Source organism: Sipha flava, unplaced genomic scaffold (genome assembly GCF_003268045.1).
Source record: "Sipha flava isolate LNK unplaced genomic scaffold, YSA_version1 122_pilon_pilon, whole genome shotgun sequence".
Taxonomy (NCBI): Eukaryota; Metazoa; Arthropoda; class Insecta; order Hemiptera; family Aphididae; genus Sipha; species Sipha flava.
In genome coordinates this window covers 879,654-894,365 of record NW_020271748.1, presented here as the reverse complement: position 1 = coordinate 894,365, position 14,712 = coordinate 879,654, and the positions used below count along the sequence as shown (strand labels likewise).

The 14,712-nt window shown below is 27.8% G+C and overlaps 1 protein-coding gene across 5 annotated transcripts in view; it reads left to right on the top strand.

Moving 5' to 3' along the window:
• LOC112694082 (potassium voltage-gated channel subfamily KQT member 1-like) overlaps positions 1-14,712 on the top strand; it is a 300,584-nt gene that overhangs the window by 74,096 nt on the left and 211,776 nt on the right. For 4 of the 5 annotated variants that reach the window (XM_025569442.1, XM_025569443.1, XM_025569438.1 and 1 more), the window contains exon 2: positions 1,392-1,457. The exons of the other annotated variant lie outside the window; for it this stretch is intronic. The gene's annotated coding sequence lies outside the window, so the exon portion shown is untranslated. The remainder of the gene's footprint in view (positions 1-1,391; positions 1,458-14,712) is intronic. 5 annotated transcript variants of the gene reach the window in all.

Below are 14,712 nucleotides of genomic sequence, written 5' to 3'. Positions count from 1 at the left end.
ATTTATTTTTCTTACCGAGTACAATGAAGTTTTGTTACAAGACTTTCCAGTTAAAGCATAAGCTTGGTTTGGTAATTTTTTGAAACCACAGTATCTTATAAGCGGTAAATAGCTACCAGTTATTAATGTGTAAAAAACATTGCCTATAGGTATTAGAAGTAAAAAAAAAAAAAATTAAAAAAATATGTTAAATTTATAATTATTCGTAGTAGAAAATAGCATTACATATTTAAAGTTTTTTATGAGTTCATAACTATAAAACTGTATATATTTATGTTTTTATAGTGTACTTATATTTAATAGAAACATTCCAATATTATTTATTTGGGATAAAAGCCTAGCGAAATAACGCAGCAGTGCTGACATGCGTCGTTTATGTCATACAACCGTACTCGGACGGCTTCTCTCTTAGGGCTGGTGAATGTTATGTAATTTGTGTTTTTATTAAAATCAATGGCAACACACTCGACTCATAAATACATAATATAAACATATACTTTTCTCTAATCAGCACCCTTAACAATGAATATGACAGGTTAAATTAACCCATATATGTATAAAATATATTTGAGACCGTATTCGCTGTTTATAATTTACAATCATTTATTATTTAATTTGATTATTTTTCTATGGTTTAGTCAAAACAATAATATACATTATATTATAAATAAGGTTCGTAAGTTATAGCTCTAAGAAAGATAATTTTTTAACGCTTTGATATGCACTTAAAAACAAATAATTGTTATAAATAACACTAAAAATTGTAAACGTGCAAAATAAAATTTTTAACAAATAATTTTCATTTTTATAGTTTAGTTTTAAAGATTTTATTAAATAAGATACATTTAAAATGTTTTTTGTAGAATATGATGTAAGGTAATATGTATTTTAGAGACTAGATACTTAGCACGGCTCTGAAACTGATTTCCTGTTACCATAAATAAGTAAAAAAGTTTAAGTATTATTGATGATCGTGCAATGTTCCATGTAAACACGACGAATTTGATAATTGCAGTACAATGGGACTAATCGGATTTAAAATATAACCTAATTATTTTGATCAAATGTACTCGAATTTTAATGTTTTTCTGTATCCGTTGTGTTATTTGACCCATTTCTTCCGTTACGACGATATCTAATACTATTCGAGAGGAAATGTATTAGAAATCATCATTTACTCATGTGAATAATTCGGGAAATAATTTAAAATTTGTAAATACATTTGTGAATTATTCACTGTATAATGGTTATTTGTATTTATAGTATAATTCCAACCAAATGTTAAATTATTATGTAATACCTTCAATATCAAAGGGTAGATGCCTACGAGTTTTTTTTTGACGATATACGTTATTATTGTTATAAAACATGTTCTCTTGTACTGATTTCAGGTTTTCGTACTGCTGCTCAAAGATAATTTATCGCTAAAAAAATATCATAATAATCGACCAAACACTGTAAGTAAATTAATTGTTATTATACAAAGTAAAACCCAGTTAGGTAGGTGCAGTGCACATCGTACATCATTTATCATCTGTGTGTAGGTAATAATCGATTTATAACTTTAATATTATGTAGTGTTACCCTGTAGTCTTGTTATATTCAATATTGTTTTCGTTATAATAATAGTAAGTATTTATATTATCAGGACATTTTAGAACAATGCTGTCGTTAATCGTAAAGAGTGTTTATATGTAAATGTTATGTTATAAATTAATGATTTATCGTTTGTGAATTAAGATTTAATTTTTTCAACCGAATGTTGATTTGAATTGGGTATATCTATCGTTGGTTGTAACCTTCAATTTATAAGCATAAGAAAAACCGATTATTTAATGGAAAAATATTTCATTCATTATTAAAAGTTTTTATTATTTTTTAATTCTTAATAGCAGTGTTGCATTTGATCTGTATTGTATAATGAAAGTTTTTACCATAAAATATGTTTTTTTGAAAAAAAAAAAAATAATGAAATACGAGTATATTACTTACCTTAATGTATAATCGGAGATCTTTTCAGGGAAAATTTAAATTATATTTTAATTTGTTTGTATTCACTTGAAGAATAAATGTGAAATTGTATTTTGTTGTTAGGCTATGTCTTAGGTTATCACATTTATTGTTTCACTGAAATAGCGTTTAGTTTGATGGTAGGTCACCTTGGACACTTATTGTTTTTGAGTTTGAAAGCGATTGACTATAAATTGCATTTTCTTGTATTCACTTATAATATTGAAATACGCCTTAATCTGTAATTAGATTTAGGTCTTGCATTTGTTTTCATAAACACATAAAAAGCGTATAGACTTTTGCAATTTATTGATATTTCCGAACAAGTACCATGAAAACTTTAAATACACGATCAGATCAATATCGCACTTTCGAGTAGATCAACTAAAATATTATAATCTTCTGCTGAGAATTAATAATAAAAATATATAAAATTGTAATATATTTTTATTTAGATTTTATTCTGAAAAAAATGTTGGTGTTATTAAATTGAATTTAAATGTAATTATTGGTAAGTGAGAAATTATTATTTTAGTCGAAGAAGGTTGTTGTTATTTTTCAGTCTTTTATAAGTTTAAATGACAATTTTATGCCTCATGTTATTTTGTACTTAATCTATGCTTATAAATTATAATATGCATACAGCATTTTTTGTATAAAAATATATTGCGAATGGAAAAATTAAAAATTAAATAATTATATTTTTATCTATGTTTATCAAATCTATACAAAAAGCGTCTAAATGGATTTCTATGTTAGAGATGCCCCCTGAGGCAGTCTATGAGTTTAATGGACATATTCAGACTCAACGATTCCATTATCTCGTAATCTACATGAAGTCCACACCACGGGATTTGTCAGTATATTAAATACTTCAAAACTGAAAATCAATTAATAAAACATCAATAACAAAGATTTATTTTATGTAATTTAACGAGTTTCAAAAGAGGGCTAAAATAAATGGCTAAACAAATCAAATAGGTTCGGATAAAGTAATATTTTACCAATAATTTATTTTAAACGTTATATTAATTGTATTATCGGAATCAAGTATAAATCAATTTTTAAAGTAAAAAAAAAAAAAATGATGTCTATTTTAAAAATAATATAATTTTAGAACATATAATGTAATATATAATAATTTTTTTCGAAATTTGAGTTTTTATTTTATTATAATAATTTACAATTGCCATTGTTGTAGTCATATTTAAATGTGGTTTTTCATTTTTGTATTTTAGATTTTTTATATTTAAACTGAAAACAATTTGTAGATACTTAAATATGTAGATTTTTTTTATACTTTTGATTTTGATTTTGATATAGATATATTAACCATACATTTTTTTTTATAATACATTTGAATAATTATGCTTTAGTAATATTAACGGATGATTTTAAATTTGGGAGACCTTTATTGAAATTCCTTATATTTTACTGTTTTTGTTGTATTATAAAATTCAACATTATTATTTTTATTGATGTAATTAACTTCAAAATAATATAATGGCTAGTTAAACACGTTGAAAATTATTAAAAATCGAACCTATTATTCAGTGTGTTGAATCGTGAAAAAAGTTTACACTAATTTTTCATTGTTTTATTGTTTTGACCACTGAAAATTAACATAAAAATCAAGTACTTATGTGGTTAAATAATATTTTAAAATTTTATTTAAGTGCTAATTATATATATATTATTATATTGGATGCACTATAAATTACTAAAAATATATATTTACGTATTTCATATAAATATTCGGTAAACAAATAGTTTTCAGTATTTTTATAATAATAAGTTTTCTTTAAAGAATTTTTAATATTTTGCAATGATCCTCTTGTAGAAAGATGTTTAATTTATTCAGAACTAAACTGTTATTTGACGCTCCAATACATATTCAGAAAATGTTTTACGATACTACGTAGTATTTCATAAGAATAAGAAATATTTATTCTTTAGCTTTCAATCATTTAACCAATCCTAATACACGCTTATATAATTTCGATATTTATATACCTACTACTATTATTCGGTTGTTGAACTTGTGTGTTTGTGTATATTATTGTGTGGACAAAACAATGTGGACCTAATTGTGAGTTTCCCGTCTGTTTGTATTTATGCAAGATTTACGTCGTCGAAAATATCTCGAAAATAAGAAACGTGATGCCATAGATTTGGCGCAATGAAAGTAATGACGGTAGTGACATCATATAGTGTGTATGGTATTAAAGTGGTAATTCTATATGATAAAACAACACTATAATCTATAGGAGGACGTTTAGCCAAAGGTCCATCACCTTTGGTCTGCCTTTGTACGCGGGTCGGTACGTTGGTGTTCCGTTGGGGGATGAACAGCAGGACGAACGGGAAAGGTGCCGTGAAACGGGTAGTGGAAGGGACGAGGATACCGAGCGAGATGGATATAAGATGAGACGAAGAGGTCGTTTTTCGGCGTGATGAATGGCTCGTTAAAATAATAATGTGAGTGACGTTTCGCCGCCGTGTTCGGAGAACGGCTATTACCACCGTCGCCGCCGGCCGGTCGAGTACACACAACGCATTAATCATCGGCAACGATTATTGTTTTACTCTATAGCGGCGGCGAGACGGGTCCGTATTCCGTTTGTATTGGGTAGTTTTGAAGTTATGCAAACGATTCTTATTTAATAAGTAATAACAAACCAGCAAAGGTCGTTTATAATTGTGTTGGTTAGTTTGGAGTGTGTATAAGTGTGCGTGTGTGTGAAAGTGTGTGCGTACGTCTTGGTTAGCGTTTCATGTGAACGCGCGGCAATTGATGACTGTTTGCCCGCCACGAAGCGTCACCTGCACTGCTACTAGGACATTTTTTTTAATCGGAACACTCCTTAATCACTTGACCGGACTGCACGTCGCGGTATTAGTTCTTAAGTTGAATCGAACATCGTGATTTTACCAAAGTTCCGATCGCTGTTAGATTAATTATTGCACAACTAACTGTATTTTAGATTATTCGTTTCAGATGGATTAGTGCTTCTCAAACCGGAGGGCCGTGGAATATTTATTTTATCTAAACTATTTTATTTATGCTTTAATTTGTTTATTTGCATTTATACGTGTATAGATTTTAACGCTGTTATAAAGTTTTCTCAAATGTATATCGAAAACAATTAGCTTACTGTGTTATGGATAATCCGTGTGAAATAGTATATGTAATTATAACAAAATAATTAAGAAAAAAAATGATTTTGATTAAGGGAGCCTTGACAGTTTTATATTAAATTTAGGGGGCCCCATGACAAAATTTTTTGAGAATCACAGGATTAAATTACTCAATAAATATCTTAGATTACTCATGCAATTTGACGTGGAATTGAGAATTAAATCGATTAGTTTGCCAACTAATCGACTAATCGTACATAATTTACACGGTTTTTCAAAATTTTCGACTGAGACATATTATTGTCCAACACATTTCATTCAACTGCCTAGTATGTGTACAAAAATTCTGTTAACGTCTGTACTAAAAACGAAACAATGATTTTTTTTTTTTTTTTGGAATTTATCAATTATAATTGTTTTAAGGCATAGACTATGTTTACAATGTTCAATTTCACAAATGCATAATAGTAGCTACAGTAATGTGGAATTATAAACATACACATAAAGAAATATATTTTAGTTTTTCTTGTTTTCGAGAGCTTGTAAATAAATACATTTTTTTACACGTAGTTTTAGTATGCAGGGATGATGAAATCATGTTAAATTTATTTTACCATGACAGCTTATATAAATTGCTAGACAATTGATGAGTCTTTAAGTTTTGAAACTATATTTTTTTTTCTTGGCAACGTATATGGGTATTTTATGACACGGCATATTTGTGTAAGAAACCAAGCAATTGATTGTAGCAGATTTTTGGCTAACACCCATTCGCAATTGTGCCAATTTATTTCAGCTCGAGTTAATCAAGCTTTTCGATTGTTAACTGACAAATTTTCTTGGTACATTTTACAGGATTATTATATTAACCAAACTTCAGCTACTTCACTGTTTAACACCTTGACTGCTGACGTCGACGCATCGTCGACAACCTGGTTATTACTCTCTGACTTCTCCCAATAATACCAGCATACAACAAGCCATTTGTGCTTGCATCTCTGCACAGATAAGAGGTTGAAATTGTTTAATTTGCGGTGGTTTGAGATTCCTGGTATTTTTATATTATTGATAGTCTTTTTTCGTAATAAAGGTAAAATAATCATATTTTTCGTAATAAATATTGGTATAGTTATTATTAAACTCATATTATATTTTACATTATTATTCTATTATTATAAATTGGCTCCACGTGGATATACACTGATTATTTTCTTCATATAAAATATTTATAATTGTACGTCGTTTTTCGTGAACAGTGTGTCAAGCACTTATCGTTGCTATTTATTATTATTTCTTTGATTTCTGTACAAAAATTGTAGCTTCTGCCTGCTATATATTTGTTGTTATTCTTATTTCGTATAAGAACTTAACATTATACAAAGTGTGCTTAGTAATTTTATCAAATGTACGAAAATATATTATTATTGTAATGAATTTTTTCTCTGTAATATACGTTTTATATAATATAGCTGCTGTATATTTGTGGTTGTTTTTTTCTTTATTTCATATAAGTACTCAAAATTACAGAGTGTGTTATTAATTTAATGAAATATCCAAGTATTTTATTTATAATAAATTATATTTTTTTCATAACAAACGACGATTTTTGTAAATTTATTTTCCCTACCTAGGAGCTAGGATGAGTAATAAATCATCAAAAGGACGTTTGTCATTTGACGAAAATGATTTGTCAAAAATTGATGACATTTTACCAGGACCATCAAAACCTACCATATCACATGCTTTTTCTTTACTGTTGCCAGTTATTTATTTTCAGTTATTCCTATTATGATATATATTACAATATAATAATAAATTATTATTATACATTTATTTTAATAAATTATGTAACACATTCCAACAGAATACAATTTTCGTCAATATGGTATTTACCATAATGGCGGTAGACGCAGTAATAAAAATCTAAACATTGTTGATGCATAATCGACACCCGTACCCGAGAAAAATGCTATACTATAATGCTGACGTCGACAACGCGTCGACACTCGTTTTTTTTAGTTAAAAAGCTAGACAATAGTAAAAGTAAGTACTGATATAAGTAAAGTAAAAGAAATATTTTCGACAAAAAAAATATTCAGCACAGGGGGGTTGCTCAGGTTAACCCATGCCGCAATCAAAGTGTTAAATTAAAAATAGAAACATCTGTATTATAAATTAATATACAACGGAGAATGGTAAATTTAGAGAGCACTTAAAGGAATTACGACACCTCAATTGTATATTAAGCGTTCTCAGCTGTAATTTATACCCTCAAAATGAAATGGTTGAAGTTTTGAATAGTAATAATCTGTTTTGTCAATCCAAGAAAAATACTGCAATCTTATCAGTAAAAATTTACCAAAATCATTATTAAACTATTGTTTTTTTTTTTACCGATGTAATGATTGAACAGCTGTTATGAATTAGTAGGATTTAACAGAGGTGATAAAATTTAAGCAGATTAATATCGAATGTGAGTAGACGAGTCAAAGAGAAAATGAAGATTTATTAAGTGTTATTATAAAATGTGATCGAATATGATTTTTATTTAAAACATTAATTAATCATCATTTGATAACTTGTAATTTTATTTCGATGAAATTTTTTTTATAATATAACATAAGATGTTTAGCGTTTAAATATTACAAGAAAAAATTAAAATTTTAGAATTGTTAAAATCGAAAATAATTTTTCATTTATATAACATAGAATAATATTCTATACATATAAAAATGGAGCCAAAAATGTATAACATTTCATCAATTGAAAACGGCTGGGCCGATTTGGCTCAAATTTTTTTTAATTGTTCATAATTTCAAGAAAAAGGTTTTTACGAAAAAAAATTTTGGAAAAGTGCTATTGTTTAAGAAATCATAGTTTAATTTAATAATTTTTGATTCGGTCGATAACTGCGCAGTTGAAAATGGATAATTAAATAAAACTATTAAAAAAACTATTAAAAACTATTTAAAAACTATTAATTTTATTTTTGGTATTAAATGACGCGTATTGCATAAATATTAAACAAAAAGATCCCGCAACAGGTGCCAAAACAAATAAGAATGTTAGTTCGAAGAATTATTATGCATATCGGTTGATGATTAGAAGCGATTAGGACAAAGTTATTCTACAATGTCGTGAGTTTTGTCAACAATTCATGGTCAAAATATATGTAAAGATAGAGAGCGAACGATTTCGATACTTGCGATTCAATCAAAAAAAGCTACGTGCAGAAGATTCTCAAAACATTTGTTAGATATTGGAGATGAGAAAGTTACTACAGATGAAACGAGATGTATACAATTACTGTATACAATTACTGCACAATCATTTATTCGCAAGATGCTCTCATTGACCAGATTTTTCCCAATATATACAGACAATACACAAATCACGAGTGGCTGGCAGAAAGAGTAATTTTAGTAGCAAAAAATGTGGACGTCAACGAATTGAATCTCAAAATACAACATTTGTTACTAGGAGACTTGGTGTCATACAAATCTATTGATACAGTTTGCGGTGCTACTGAAGCTGTAAATTATCCAACAGAGTTTTTAAACTCATTAGATTTACCAGGTATGCCATCATATAATTTACAATTGAAGGATTGATCTCCGGTTATTTTGCTTCATAATTTGACCCCCCACGGTTGTACAACGGTACGCTATAAGTCGTTAAAAAATTAATGAAAAATGTTATCGAACCCATCATTTTAAATGGCAAATCCTGAGGTGAAAATATATTATTATCACGAATCCCTATTATACCCATAGATGTGCCACTACAATTTAAACGCCTTCAATTTCCAATTAGATTGGCATAGTGTTCATAGCATTCCATACCTCTTCCTTACATCCTTATCCTTACCCACATCCTTACATGCCTATATTAAATTAGCTATTTTTTTCTAGTAAAATATTCTCTAGAAATAATTTATATGACAAAAAAACGTTTGTCGGGTCAGCTAGTTTTATATAAATATATTGTATATGGGTGAGGTTGGGTGTATTTAAGTGTTGAAGGTCATATAAATATAAATAATTAAGTATTTTTACATTTTTCCATTAGCTGAAACGTGTAGTAACAAATTGCTGAAAAATGTAATAAACAATTAATGTTTTTGCTTACTACCACAATAATTAAACACTATCACAATAATTGAGCAATTTGCAGATTTCCCCAATGAATAGTATAATCAGAATAAACTTAAATGCTGAGTAAAGTGTAGAACATAAAGTCTGTGAGTAGAATGTAATGATTATGCTGTTTCGAATGATTGTTTCTAATTAAATGAAATCATACCCAACGTATATCAACTATGGTTTTTTTTTCGAAAAACAACTATTTTTCTAAGTTTATAAATATGGGTATATAAATATATAAATAATTTATAATATATAGGTTTTATAGAAAAGTATATATTAGTATAACCATACTAAAAAGAACAAACCAGAATATGCTGGCGTAACTAATACTTGAAAATGCACGTGTCATTGTTCATCTAAAAAACCATTCACTATCAATTTTGATTTTCATCGGACATAAAATGTCAATTAGGTTTTGTTATTTTTCTAATATTAATCTATTGTTAAGTATCAAATGTACAGACAAGTTATTTTTTATTTTTTTGTTTATAATACATGGTGCTTACAATGAAATAATAGAACCATTAAGTACAATGAATCGCCAGAGAATAATTGTAGTTTGACAATTATCGTATATTTAAATTTCAATTAAAATAAATAACAGCAGTACAGGTTGTACATTACAACCATGATATTTTTATCACTTCAAACTTTTTTGGAAGACTAAATTAATTTATTATAATACGGGCATGTCCTTTGAAATGAGTATTTGCTTACTCAAAAGTATTCAAAAGTATTCAACTATTTAATATTATATCAGGAGTAAGTTATGCCAATTAATAAAATGTTTCATGATTATTAAACACAATTAATTAAAGTCTACTTTAACACTTTAAACATAATGATGATCTAAAATTATTTAATAACGCTTTTATAGTTAGTTTAATATCATGTTTATTTATTTACCGAAGACATTTTATCGAATATTAATGTATTTATTCATATTTATGAACCATAATTGTTCGAATTGAAAGACTTATTTTGCAAAAACTTATCGTAAACCAATGAAATTTTTTTTGAAAAATAAGTGATTTCAGTAAAGATCAGTTTAAACAAATAAATTCAGAGTATAAAATATTATCAGGTTCAATAATAATGTACTAAATAGTATTATATATTAATATCAATTATAGATAATGTTAGGTATAAAAAATGAATTTATTTTAATATGAAAATACTCCTGTTGTTAGCCATAGAAGTTTAAAAATAAAAAAAATATTATTAATATGATTATAATCGACAGTTATATATTCAAAAATCTTAGAATATAATGCTATAATAAAATCTATAGAGGTGATTTATCGAAATTTTTGTTGCGTTATGAACTTTTAGGACAAATCATAGTTCGTCCTTGGGAGAAATGATAAAGAATTTCTGCTGGCCGAATTTTTCAACGTGTTAACATAAATTTCTTTTAGGAAAACTATACATTAGACCTATTTGATATAATACATATGTTAGGCCAAATAAACATCTGATTGATTTTTCGCAACCTATTCTAAAAGTGTAAGGGATTTTATATTTTATACGTCATAAGCCCACGTGTTAACAATGTAACGATCATGAATTACGTTTTCAGACACAAATTAATACTGTAGTAGTTTAAATAAATAAATGAGTAAATAAAAATAAACTCACATTTTATATTTGTACGTGCAATCCTTAATAGCGATCATGAGTTAATCGATGAAAAAATTAGTGATTAATATTGTTTGTCTAATGTAAAATTTAGACCAACATTTTATTTATTTTTATGTTATTATTGGTACAGAAAATCGGGTTAAAATTCGAAATTTGCTATCGGATGTAATTTCAAAGTAATGGTACTTTTCTGTTAACAAAATTTTAGATATTTTAGGGTTTCCATAACTCATATAACTCATTTGGTGATATACAAGTATTTAATATTATAGTCTATTGGTTTTACACGGAAATATACATAATTGTTTCAAGGTTGAAATATTCTTAGATATTTTGAATTTATTTTTTATTTTTATGATGAACATTAATAAAGTATAAATCAACTACCAGAGAAGTAACCAAATTATTATCATTTCCATACGCCTTTAACCATACCCCATTTATTTCTTATTAATAGTTATAATTCAAAAAATTTTCAAATATGTAGTGTACGTGATTAAGAAATAATATTTCTGTAATTTGTTAACGCTATATTCCCAGGGTGGGGAAGTGACAAATCGCAGACCACATCCGGACTGCATATCTTTTTATTTGGCTACATTTTCAAATTATTTGATTAAATTTTAGTGATTATTAGTTTCTAATTTTATCACGTTTATTGTTAAATGTAAATATTATATTTTTCTCTAGTATTGAACTGCAGCTATTTTATTAAATGTCTAAATATAATTTATATATTGGCATAACTTATATAGCTGTAAGTATTGTATAGGTTTTTCGATAAACTAAATAATATAAAATAAATGTTAATTATGAATTTTAATGACCTTTTTGTAATTTTTGCTTTCTTTATTATGATCCCTACTACTAAGTTAAAAAAAATTGGTCTTCTAGTTAGTTTGTTATAGTTGTCCATATGCTATATAGATACGCATAAATAAACATAAAAACATCAAAATAAACTATATATTAAAAAACAGTCGCATATTAAATTAAATTAAAGCCATAATAAAGTATAAATTATTAATAATATTTTTTCTATTCGAAATTTTCAATATATGAGGCTATTAAATATCGACTTTTTTTGTTGTTTTTACTATTATTTTTCGATTTTCAGACTAACCTAATTTGACCTTATATTTTTGTAGGGGCAAGTAACAATTTAATACTTGGACCCATCCAAATTCTAATGATTAAGGCTTGGATTTTAAAGCAAATGCTTTTTTTAATATATGATGTAGAAATGTATTCGTTTTTGCTTTTTTTAAAACAATTTTGTGCTTTTTTGTTATTTATTATGCTTTAAAATCCGAGTCTTACTAATGAATAGTCACTGGAAAAGTGTTTACCAATATTTGCCAACCTGTGAACGAGGAATCTCTCTGTTACGTCAGGCTTATTTAACAACTTAAACATAGACAACATTTTAATTTTGACTTGGAGAGGCTGGAAAAATGTGTTTATATTTTAGATTTTAAAAGTTTTAAATTGTTTTGGGTGAACGAAATAAAATCTAATGAAAATGTACTATGGTAATATTAACACTTTGGGTTTTAATAAAAAAAATATTAAATAGAATTATTTTTTGAACCATGATAAGTTTAATACTTAATAAATAAGCGCAGACCTTTTGGGCATTGCAATGAAATAAAATTATATATAACATAACAATATCTAATTAAAAAACCTAGGTAATATAAATAGAATAAAAATTACTTTATTTTGCATTAAAAATAAAAGTAAAATAAAATATAAAAACGACCCATATCTTAATTGATCAATTCAATTAAAAAAGGGTTTTTTTGTATACTCGCTCAATTTTTAGGCACTATTTTCGTCTCTACTCGAATGTCCTGTGCTCGATTTTCCGCTCTCAACCATCGGTACACCTAATATTTTACATATCCCAATATCCGTTATCAATCTTGAACAATTCGAAAAACATATTTGAAATATTAAAACGTTATTACATTCTTGAAATTTATAACTTTACGCAATGTATTTTACACGATACATCCACATAAAGTTATTCGTCGAACACCAAATACATAAGCAAGGTTTTTCGACATCGACATTATTCCAATGGGGGGGGGGGGTGTTACGTACGTTTGGAAATCAATGGTTTGAATAAACTACGAAAATACAATAGTAATCGTATTTTACTTCAGAGGCCATAATTATTATTTTAATTCAATAATGGTGGATACACATACTAACACTTCGTGAGTGTAATTTACAAATACTAATACGTTTTATTTTACGGGTTGTTCGTGCAGTATGGTCGAGTGTTGTGACGGGAAGACGGCAGGAAGATGTGTGATTGCGGTCCGTGAATTGGGACCGTGTAAATTGTTCGTGAACCATTTGGGTTGTTTGTGCGCCGAGATGCCGCTCACGTTCCGCGTGTAAAGAATAGCCGATATTCGAACTCTGTGTCTCCGCGAAAGGAAGATTTAGAGGGAAAAGTCTGGATGGGAAAGTGGCCAGGCGTAGGTGTATAGAACAATAAATTTGTACTGCGGTCCGTAACAAATTTGCCTGACAGTTTGGCGCAACGGCGGGGGAACCAGCCGAATAGGAAAATCGAAAAACGAGATGTACACATTTCGATTAACAACTTCGGCCTCGTTCGTATCAACTGACGTCGACCAAGTTCAAAGGTCGAAAAATAGTACACTATTTATGCGTGTTCTCTGTAGCAGGCTCGTTCGCACTGCGCGTTTCGCGAATCTACCGTTATTCGAGACGAGGTTCTTTGATGTTCGTGGATGGGATACGCACAGGAACGGGCGACGTTCCGTTTTTGGGTCGGGTGTGCTTGGTCGGTATTTAAACGCGACGGTTAATCGTGCCAATCAAAAACGACAACAAATTATATTACATTATTAATAAAATCAGCTGGCACTAAATTCAAATTAAAATCTATAATGTGCGTCTTACAATCTATAACATTAAGAATTGTTTGTAATTATTTACTACAGTTATTATTCGCTAAGTATTATGTTGAATCAGCTAATTGTGAGTTCAATATTTCACACATCGTCTGTATTCGTAAATGTAATTCGAATTTACGTACATTTCCGTACTGTTATAGTTGAAGCTAAATAGGAAACATTTTATCTATTAATAATTTACTGAAATATTAACGTCGAAATCAATAAACTACGGACTTACTAGTGAAATTTCTAAAATTTCTTTCGTAGTAATCGCTCATTATTTATTTTTATTTTTTCTCATTTTTTTAACGATAAATCAGCGGAAACCTGTTTATTTAGTATCAATATTTGTGGTAAATTATTTATTCGGAACGTATTTTTATTAATATTATTATTTTTTTTTATCCAACAATGTATGTACGTCTAATATATTACTACAAAATATTATGCATGTCATACATGTAAATAAATAAGAGTTTTATTTCATCCGCGCTTTAAGAGTATTTTAATATTATTACGGGTTACCCGTTATTTTTTTTGCTTTTCGACTAAGAACGTAAACATTTCATTCGTGACTGTTATTTTAGATATTGATTGTACACTAGTAGTGAGATCCGTACAGCCACCACTATCGGTGATCTGTTAGTGTGATGCGGCAATTGAAAATATATTAATTTACTAAACACAATTGTACTGATTAAATAATTATTATAAAGTAAATATTTACGCGCATCGTTGTCATAGTGGGAATTTTAAACGCTGGAAGAATTACACGCGTAACGGAACATATTACGTATATTATATATATACTATATAAATATTATTACATTATATTTGCGTTA